Raw genomic sequence first — 8,865 nt, 5'->3', positions numbered from 1 at the left:
TTTTGTCTACAGAGTTCCAGCCCCAGGGACGTTAAGAGTGGGGACTGATCCAAAATACTGTAATACTCAAAAACTAGATTTCAATCACACAGTTTTTGTGAAAAGGCTCAATAGAAAAAGGCTCTGGGTGGGGGAAGTGCCCTCCCACACATGGACATGCAGTAATTGGACTGCTGTGTCATCACCACTTGCAACGGGCTAATGAAGAGAATGCAGAAATGATTCTTTCCAAGGAATTTGTCAATTGTGTTGCTTTAGCCTTCGCTTTGTATTATAAAAGGTTTTATTTTTGGTTGAATATAACCTAATTTCTTTTTTGCCGTGTTGTGTGTGTGGTGTGTGTGTGTGTGTGTGTTGTGTGTGTGTGTGTGTGTGTGTGTGTGGTATATATATATATATGCCACATGAAAAATATAACGCTAATAAATCCCTAGAAAGATAAAGATATTTCTCAGCAGCAGAAGGACCTCAGTGTCTGCCAGGATAGCTAACTACTGCAGTATTTCAGCACAGCTGAAGAGAAAACAACCTACTATTACAGGCCCAGGCCACTAGAGGGCCTGGTCACGCCTTAAAGGGAAATTTCACCCTGGCTCTGCTACAGCATATTGTCAGAACTATATGGTCTGAAAGATACTCTTTGGTCTTCAGGTAACATCCAACCACCTGTAACCCCAAAGCTCGTTCTATATGACCACCTGTAACCCCAAGCTCATTCGATATGACCACCTGTAACCCCAAGCTTGTTCTATATGACCACCTGTAACCCCCCAAGCTCGTTCTATATGACCACCTGTAACCCCAAGCTCGTTCGATATATAACAAACATCAAAATTATCCAAACAACAAGCTGGAATGAGCTTGGGGTTACAGGTGGTTGGATGTAGCCTGAGGACCACAGAGTATCTTTCAGACCATGTCATCAAACAGTCTCACCCCTTTCTCTTTTGACCTTTTCTCTTTGTAAAACTCAGGTAATCTGGTATCCTTCCACAGTGCTCTGCTGAAAAATACCCTAAAGCGGTAGCATTTTGGGTTCACCAGCATGAGGGAAGGGGCACAACAAGATTGTGGGACAAAGGTTTACAGGGGGTTTTGTGTTATTGTGTATGAGAATGATTTGAAAGGTGCCATACACAACAATTCATACTGTATAAGAACTGCCCCCCTGAGACTTTTCACAGCCCCCCAGCCCATTCACTTAGTTGACTGATCTTTCCTCTCAAAAGAAGCTTCCAATGTCCCCCTAAAAAATGCACTAGTGTGTCTCTAAACACTTATGTTACAATCGTTTGACACCTTTACCAACAATGGCATGTTGCCCTACATCCCTTCAATACATTTTTTACATTGGTAACACCACAACCATGTATTTTCAAGAGTACAATTCTTCTGCAAGAGGCCCAAACAGTTGGTGCTTAAGGTTTATGAGTCTGACACCACTTCTGTCGTGACTGAGCCTGGTTAATATGACCTGTTTCCCAGCAGAACTCTGGAAACACTGAAACAAGGAAGAACAAGAAGAAGTGGAAGAAGGACAGGAAGAGGCCCCAGCCACAAGCAGCTAGAGAGCAGAAAGGCCCAATCAAAGGCCGGGAGGAAGTGGTGGGTGTGGCCAGACTGTATGCAGATGTTCCTCTGCCGGAGGCTATTCTTATACGGCTACACCACCGTTGAACTCAAGCCCTGGATTAAAGCTACTGGAGTTGCCTGATGGCATGTGGGCCATGAAGAAGATGTCACCATGGACTGTCATCACGTACTGTATGAAGGAACCAATGTGTTACCTAATATTGTTTAGACATGTGTAAAGGATACAATGTGTTATGTAAGTTTGTTTAGACGTGTAAAGGATACAATGTGTTACTCAGCAAACTGGATGTAGTCTCTCACAGTGCCATCCGTTTTGTTACCAAAGCCCTGTATACTAACCACCACTGAGACCTGTATGCTCTCGTTGGCTGGCCCTCACTACGTACTCATCGCCAAACCCACTGGCTCCAGGTCATCTCTAAGTCTTTGCTAGGTAAAGCCCCATCTTATCTCAGCTCACTGGTCACCATTACAAACACCCACCAGTAGCACGCGCTCCAGCAGGTATATTTCACTGGTCATCCCCAAAGCCAACACTTACTTTGGCCGCCTTTCCTTCCAGTATTCTGCTGCCAATGACTGGAACAAATTGCAATAATCACTGAAGCTGGAGTCTTATATCTCCCTCTCTAACTTTAAGCATCAGCTGTCAGAGCAGCTTACCGATCACTGTACCTGTACACAGCCAATCTGTAAATAGCACACCCAACTACCTCGCCCCCATATTATTTATCCTCTTGCTCTTTTGCACCCCAGTATCTCTACTTGCACATCATCATCTGCACATCTATCTCTCCAGTATTAATGCTAAATTGTAATTATTTAGCCTCTATGGCCTATTTATTGTCTTACCTCCCTACTCTTCTACATTTGCATACACTGTACATAGATTTTCTATTGTGCTATTGACTGTACGTTTGTTTATGTGTAACTCTGTGTTGTTGTTTTTGTCGCACTGCTTTGCTTTATCTTGGCCAGGTCACAGTTGGAAATTGGAGTTGGAGAACTCCAAATTGAAGTTGGAGAACTTGTTCTCAACTGGCCTACCTGGCTCAATAAAGGTTCAATTAAATAAAACATTTGTAGTATGTTGAACTATACTGTATATACTATAATATTGTCTTTCCAATGTGCCTCTGCTTAATGATGACTGAACCTAATATACAAGCAAAGAAGAATTTGGCTTGCTGGCCTAACAGCAGCCAAGAGAATGGTTGCCTTATGATGGCCCCACACAGTCTGCCACGTCAGCAATTTCCTCATTCATAGACATAGCTCAACTTTAACTGTCGATCTCTCAACTGCATCATGCAAAATCAGACAATATTGACATTTGGGATACAACTCTTGACAGCTTAAAATCACTACTTTGACACTGTATGTACCCAAGGTCCTGTGGAGGGGAGTAGGTGGAAGGATGCATGTGTATTTGTGGAATGTCTGTTGGTTTGTGTCTTTTTGTCCTGTCAAACCCCCCAAAAAGGTACAACATTTAAAACTATACTATATTATCCAATACTTGTTCTTCCAGTAGTGTTGCAATTATTGATTTAGCTAAATAATATACATACATATCTACAATATTCTAATATACATACTGTAGGTTTAGAGCTAGTCTCATCTACCAGTGAGGTTAAATCATGTGGCTGAGGATAGTTTAGAGCTAGTCTCATCTACCAGTGAGGTTTAGCCCATATTACCTTACCAACTAAACAAAACATTCAACGTTTTCTTGCATATGAGAATTGAAAGTCAATATTCCTGCCTTAATGTTCAAGATTCACTCAGTGACGATGATGTAGTTGAAATAAATGGCAAAGAACACCACAGGAATATTTTTAATAGATATTGTCTGGCTGCTTCAATATTGTAAGAAATACCTGGTGATAATATTCCCAGATAACAATGAACTAAAGAGTAGATGAGTAAATATGAACCAGAGGCACTTATTTAATGTTGGACAATCATGGAACCATGAATCTGCAAATAATTGGAGCAAACTATTGACAGAGGTTATTCATTTACATGTTCGTCCAACAAGACAGTAGTCATCACTTTCCGTAAGCTGAGATCAATATGGGCAAAGAGGCAAATTCATGACCCCATGTATACACTGCTGATGAAAACCAACACTACCTGGCCAAGTCTACTATGAGCAGCACACTAAACAGTGATATGATCCCCATGTGGTAAATGGAGTGTATTTTTATTTTCAGTCTAATATGCTCATTGGATGTTCTGTGTGTTCATCAGCTGTTCATCCCAAACTGGATACGGTTACAAGGGCCTCGGGTTCTGAAACGAGAAGATGGTACAAGAATCAGTGTGTGAATAAGTCCTGAAGATCAGGTGGCATTACAGTTGGGCCCCGTTCCAATTTTCTCCCTCACTCCAATCCCTAGGCCCTTATTATCTCCACTGGCTCATCAGAGATCACAGGGGGGCTTTGAAAGGAAATTGATCCTAACAATCCACCATGATCTGTGAATGGGAGTGAGCATGGACATAGCATAGGGATGTGAGCGAGTGATTGGATATGAATCAGGCAAACGTTGTTTCAGAGATATAATTAATTCAGGCTTGTCATCTCTCCAATCCAGATCCCTCTAGGACACGTCTTGTAGGATGAAAGTCTATTAAGGGTTTAGTAAGACTTGCAGTCATAATGAAATGATTCTGTGTTTCAGTATCATTCTCTGGTACGGCCCATCGTGTCTCCGTTAATGAGATGTGGAGGTGGTCCACAGACATCCTTGGGTTCTAGGAAGACATGAGTGAGGTCATAAAAGTACTAGTGATGAAATGTACCCAACTGCTTTCATTAACCAGCAAGAATAGCAAACTGTCCAGAAATCCTCCCTACCCTTTCTGAAATGCTTTATTTTGCTTCATTTTGTGTGTGAGTTGGAGATAATTGTAAATCTAAATCTACAATAAATAACTTGGTTGTGTTGCATTATTTCCCAATGTGTTAAATCAATACAAATAGAATTTATCGTCACAAATTGGAAAGGAGTGACTCCACTGTCCATTGGTTGAGCAGACGACCTCTGATTCCCCCTTCAGAACATGTCTAGAGTTGCTGCACTCAAACTGTAGCCTGTGTCCATACTTCATGATGCTGTTGTTTTGGAGAACTCCAAACACATTCACATTATTAATCATCAGAGTTGTGAACTTAAGTCACATGACTTGGACTCGAGTTTAACTTGAGTCACACATTTGATGATTTGAGACTCCACTTGATTGAAAATAAAATAACTTGACTTGATTTGGACTTGGAGCCTCAAGACTCGTGTTTGACTTGAAATGATCTGTCCAGGTTTTGTAATGTTTTGTCACTCACTTTGTGTCATAGAGCCTATGTGGGTTACTCTACACACAGAGAGAGACAGTAGCCTTAGCATCGTCCTTGCAAAGATAACCTGCAACAGATTAGCTAGTGAAACGCACACTCGGCACTCTGATTGGACAAGCAAACTGTCAATCAACATATGTGGGGTGAGCTAGCGAACAGATCGCTGATATGCTGTACAGATATAGGATCAGGTGCAGCGCAAACCTCAAACTGCAGGGAGAGAGGATTGCCATAATAAATGAATATGCAGCTCCAAAAATGGCTTGGTGATCAAGAATATGAACTGTTACATTACAAGATCACCAGCAATGGGGACTTGATTACTAGCATAGGCCTACTGGTCTTTTGGTATGTAACAATTGCTTGAAATGCTAATTTGCTTATGAAGCTTGTATTTGTAATTTGTTGTGAAAATGAATTATTACTGTGGCGAGGCTCTTCACATCCGCTCTCAAAACTCCCGCCAGTGGAGAGTGTTTTTTTTCTCTTGTTGAAATGTTTACTGTTGCTTTGACATGTTTAAATGAGTGGCTAGATGTTCTTTACCATTCGGCCATCAGATTTGCCACCAATGCTCCTTATAGGACACATCACTGCACTCTATACTCCTCTGTAAACTGGTCATCTCTGTATACCCGTCGCAAGACCCAACGGGTTGATGCTTATTATAAAACCCTCTTAGGCCTCACTCCCCTCTATCTGAGATATCTACTGCAGCCCTCATCCTCCACATACAACACCCGTTCTGCCAATCACATTCTGTTAAAGGTCCCAAAAGCACAGACATCCCTGGGTCGCTCATCTTCTCAGTTCACTGTAGCTAGCGACTGGAACAAGCTGCAACAAACTGGACAGTTTTATCTAAATATCTTCATTCAAAGACTCAATCACAGACACTCTTAATGACAGTTGTGACTGCTTTGGGTGATGTATTGTGGTCTTTACCTTATTTCCCTTTGTGCTTTTGTCTGTGCCCAAAAATGTTTGTACCATGTTTTGTGCTGCTACCATGTTGTGTTGCACCATGCTGTGTTGTCATGTGTTGCTTCCTTGCTATGTTGTTGTCTTCGTTCTCTCTTTATGTAGTGTTGTGTTGTCTCTCTTGTCGTGATGTGTGTTCTGTCCTGTATTTATATTTGAATGTTTTTAATCCCCCGTCCCCGCAGGCGGCCTTTTGCCTTTTGGTAGGCAATCAATCTAAACAAGAATTTGTTCTTAACTGACTTGCCTATTTTTTTTTTAAAAGGTTAAATTAAATTGAAATTAAATAAAAAATGCATTGGCCCTACGTGGTAAATCTCTAATCCATCTAATACTACAATAATTGCTAGCGTTTCATAATTCCATTCTCCTACCGTTTATTGCAACTTGTAGACAGTTCTGTTCCATGTTTGATAGGCCTATGTAGACAGTTCTGTTCCATGTTTGATAGTTCTATGTAGACAGTTCTGTTTCATGTTTGATAGTTCTATGTAGACAGTTCTGTTCCATGTTTGATAGTTCTATGTAGACAGTTCTGTTCCATGTTTGATAGTTCTATGTAGACAGTTCTGTTTCATGTTTGATAGTTCTATGTAGACAGTTCTGTTTCATGTTTGATAGTTCTATGTAGACAGTTCTGTTTCATGTTTGATAGGCCTACAATACATTTCCATTTAGCCAACTTTTTGCTACCCTGCTCTGAGTGGGTGCTCATGACCGTACTGTATAACACCATCATCATCATCTGGCAGACCACTCACAACCTCCCGTCCATCTGTAGCCTCAGGGACACAACTCATCACTATGGAGAAAGATCATATTGCATGGTGTTGCACAGTCTAGCTAGCCTGTAACGTCAAGAGTGGCCCACAGACATCCTTGGGCTCAAAGAATGAAGGTCATAAAAAAGGTCACTGTGGTGGCAGAACCTTCATTTGTTTTCCAGGACTGCAGGTATATATTTTTTTAATCCATATTTTTTTCTCAAAATAATCACATTTCCTGTTTTACACCAACTGGCTTTATCAATGTAATCATGTTGCATAAAACTGTAGCTATTTGAAAGGGTATAAAACAATGTAGCTAGTTGCAATTTGCAAAAAGCCAGCAACCTACAAACAGTCTCATTTAAACCCAGACTATGAATGACTATGAATGAAAGACACATTCCATCTCAATTTATTCTATTCCTTTGAAGCCATTGTTTTTTGTGGTAATATCCATCTTTGCATGACATTTTCTCAAAATGTTTAATTACCCACAATCCTCTAAAAACATATCATTACAACACAGATACAGCACATAAATCTGTGTTTTTACTGAAATATTAACATGTTTGACTACTACTTTATTATTTTTAGTAAAGACATCAAACATAATAATAATATGATATTGTTTAGGACCTTGAGCGTGGCCGAGGTGCACCAATGACCAGCTCGGAAACCAGATTGCATAGCGGAGAAGGTACGGTGGGATTCGAAATGTTCGGAGATCTGTTTGTTAACTTGGATTTCAAAGACCTTAGAAAGGCAGGCTAGGATAGATACAGGTCTTTAACAGTTTGGGTCTTTACTGTCTCCCCCTTTGAAGAGGGGGATGACTGCGGCAGCTTTCCAATCTGTGGGGATCTCAGACGATACGAAAGAGAGGCTGAACAGGCCAGTAATAGTGGTTACAACAATTGCGGCGGATCATTTTAGAAAGAGAGGGTCCAGATTGTCTAGCCCAGCTGATTTGTAGGGGTCCAGATTTTGCAGCTCTTTCAGAACATCAGCTATCTGGATTTGGGTGAAGGAGAAATGGGGAGGCTTGGGCAAGTTGCTGTGGGGGGGTGCAGGGCTGTTGACCGGGGTGGGGGTAGCCAGATGGAAAGCATGGCCAGCCGTAGAAAAATGCTTATTGAAATTCTCAATTATCGTGGATTTATCGGTGGTGACAGTGTTTCCTAGCCTCAGTGCAGAGGGTAACTGGGAGGAGGTGCTCTTATTCTCCATGAACTTTACAATGTCCTAGATCTTTTTTTGAGTTAGAGCTACAGGATGCAAATTTCTGTTTGAAAAAGCTATCCTTTGCTTTCCTAACTGCCTGTGTATATTGGTTCCTAACTTCCCTGAAAAGTTACATATCGCGGGGGCTACTCGATGCTAAAGTTGTACGCCACAGGATGTTTTTGTGTTGGTTAAGGGCAGTCAGGTCTGGAGTGAACTAAGGGCTATATCTGTTCCTGGTTCTACATTTTTGAATCTTTTGAAATTCCTCAAGATCCTCAAAAAGTTCTACAGCTGCACCATCGAGAGCCTCCTGACTGGTTGCATCACTGCCTGGTATGGCAACTGCTTGGTCTCCGACCGCAAGGCACGACGGAGTGTAGTGCAAACGGCCCAGTACATCACTGGGGCCAAGCTTCCTGCCATCCAGGACCTCTATACCAGGCGGTGTCTGAGGAAGGCCCTGAAAATTGGCAAAGACTCCAGCCACCCTAGTCATAGACAGTTCTCCTCTTTAATTACTTTTCATCTCTTATCTCTTAGAATCTCTTATTCTTATCAGTATTTTTTTAAACTGCACTGTCGTTAAGGGGCTCGGAAGTAAGCATTTCACTGTAAGGTAACATTTCACCTGTTTTATTTGGCGCAAGTGACTAATACAATTTGATTTGATTTTGATTTGAATTAAGTAGCTTAGTTTTGTTATTTGGCTACTTGAAGAGAACTAGGGCCTTCCAATGCATTGTGGAAAAGTGTTCATCTAATTCTATTGAATGAAGACCTGAAACGAGTATAAGATCATGGCATTTTAACCTTACTTGATTTTAAAAAATTCACATACCAATAAACATTCTATTTTTGCATCCTGAGATTGTGTTGTTTCCCGCTACTTGTTGATTTCAGTAGCACATCCCCATATCAGATTTTTTTTTTACGAGGCAAGTT

The 8,865-nt window shown here is 41.1% G+C and overlaps 1 pseudogene; it reads right to left on the bottom strand.

The window, feature by feature from the left end:
* Window positions 1-3,451: 3,451 nt before the first annotated feature.
* Window positions 3,452-4,758, bottom strand: LOC116366740 (complement factor H-related protein 4-like; annotated as a pseudogene).
* Window positions 4,759-8,865: the final 4,107 nt, after the last annotated feature.

This window comes from Oncorhynchus kisutch, unplaced genomic scaffold (genome assembly GCF_002021735.2).
Source record: "Oncorhynchus kisutch isolate 150728-3 unplaced genomic scaffold, Okis_V2 scaffold1564, whole genome shotgun sequence".
NCBI classification, from domain to species: domain Eukaryota; kingdom Metazoa; phylum Chordata; class Actinopteri; order Salmoniformes; family Salmonidae; genus Oncorhynchus; species Oncorhynchus kisutch.
Note: the sequence above shows the minus strand (reverse complement) of the source record. Positions and strands in the feature narration are given on the sequence as shown.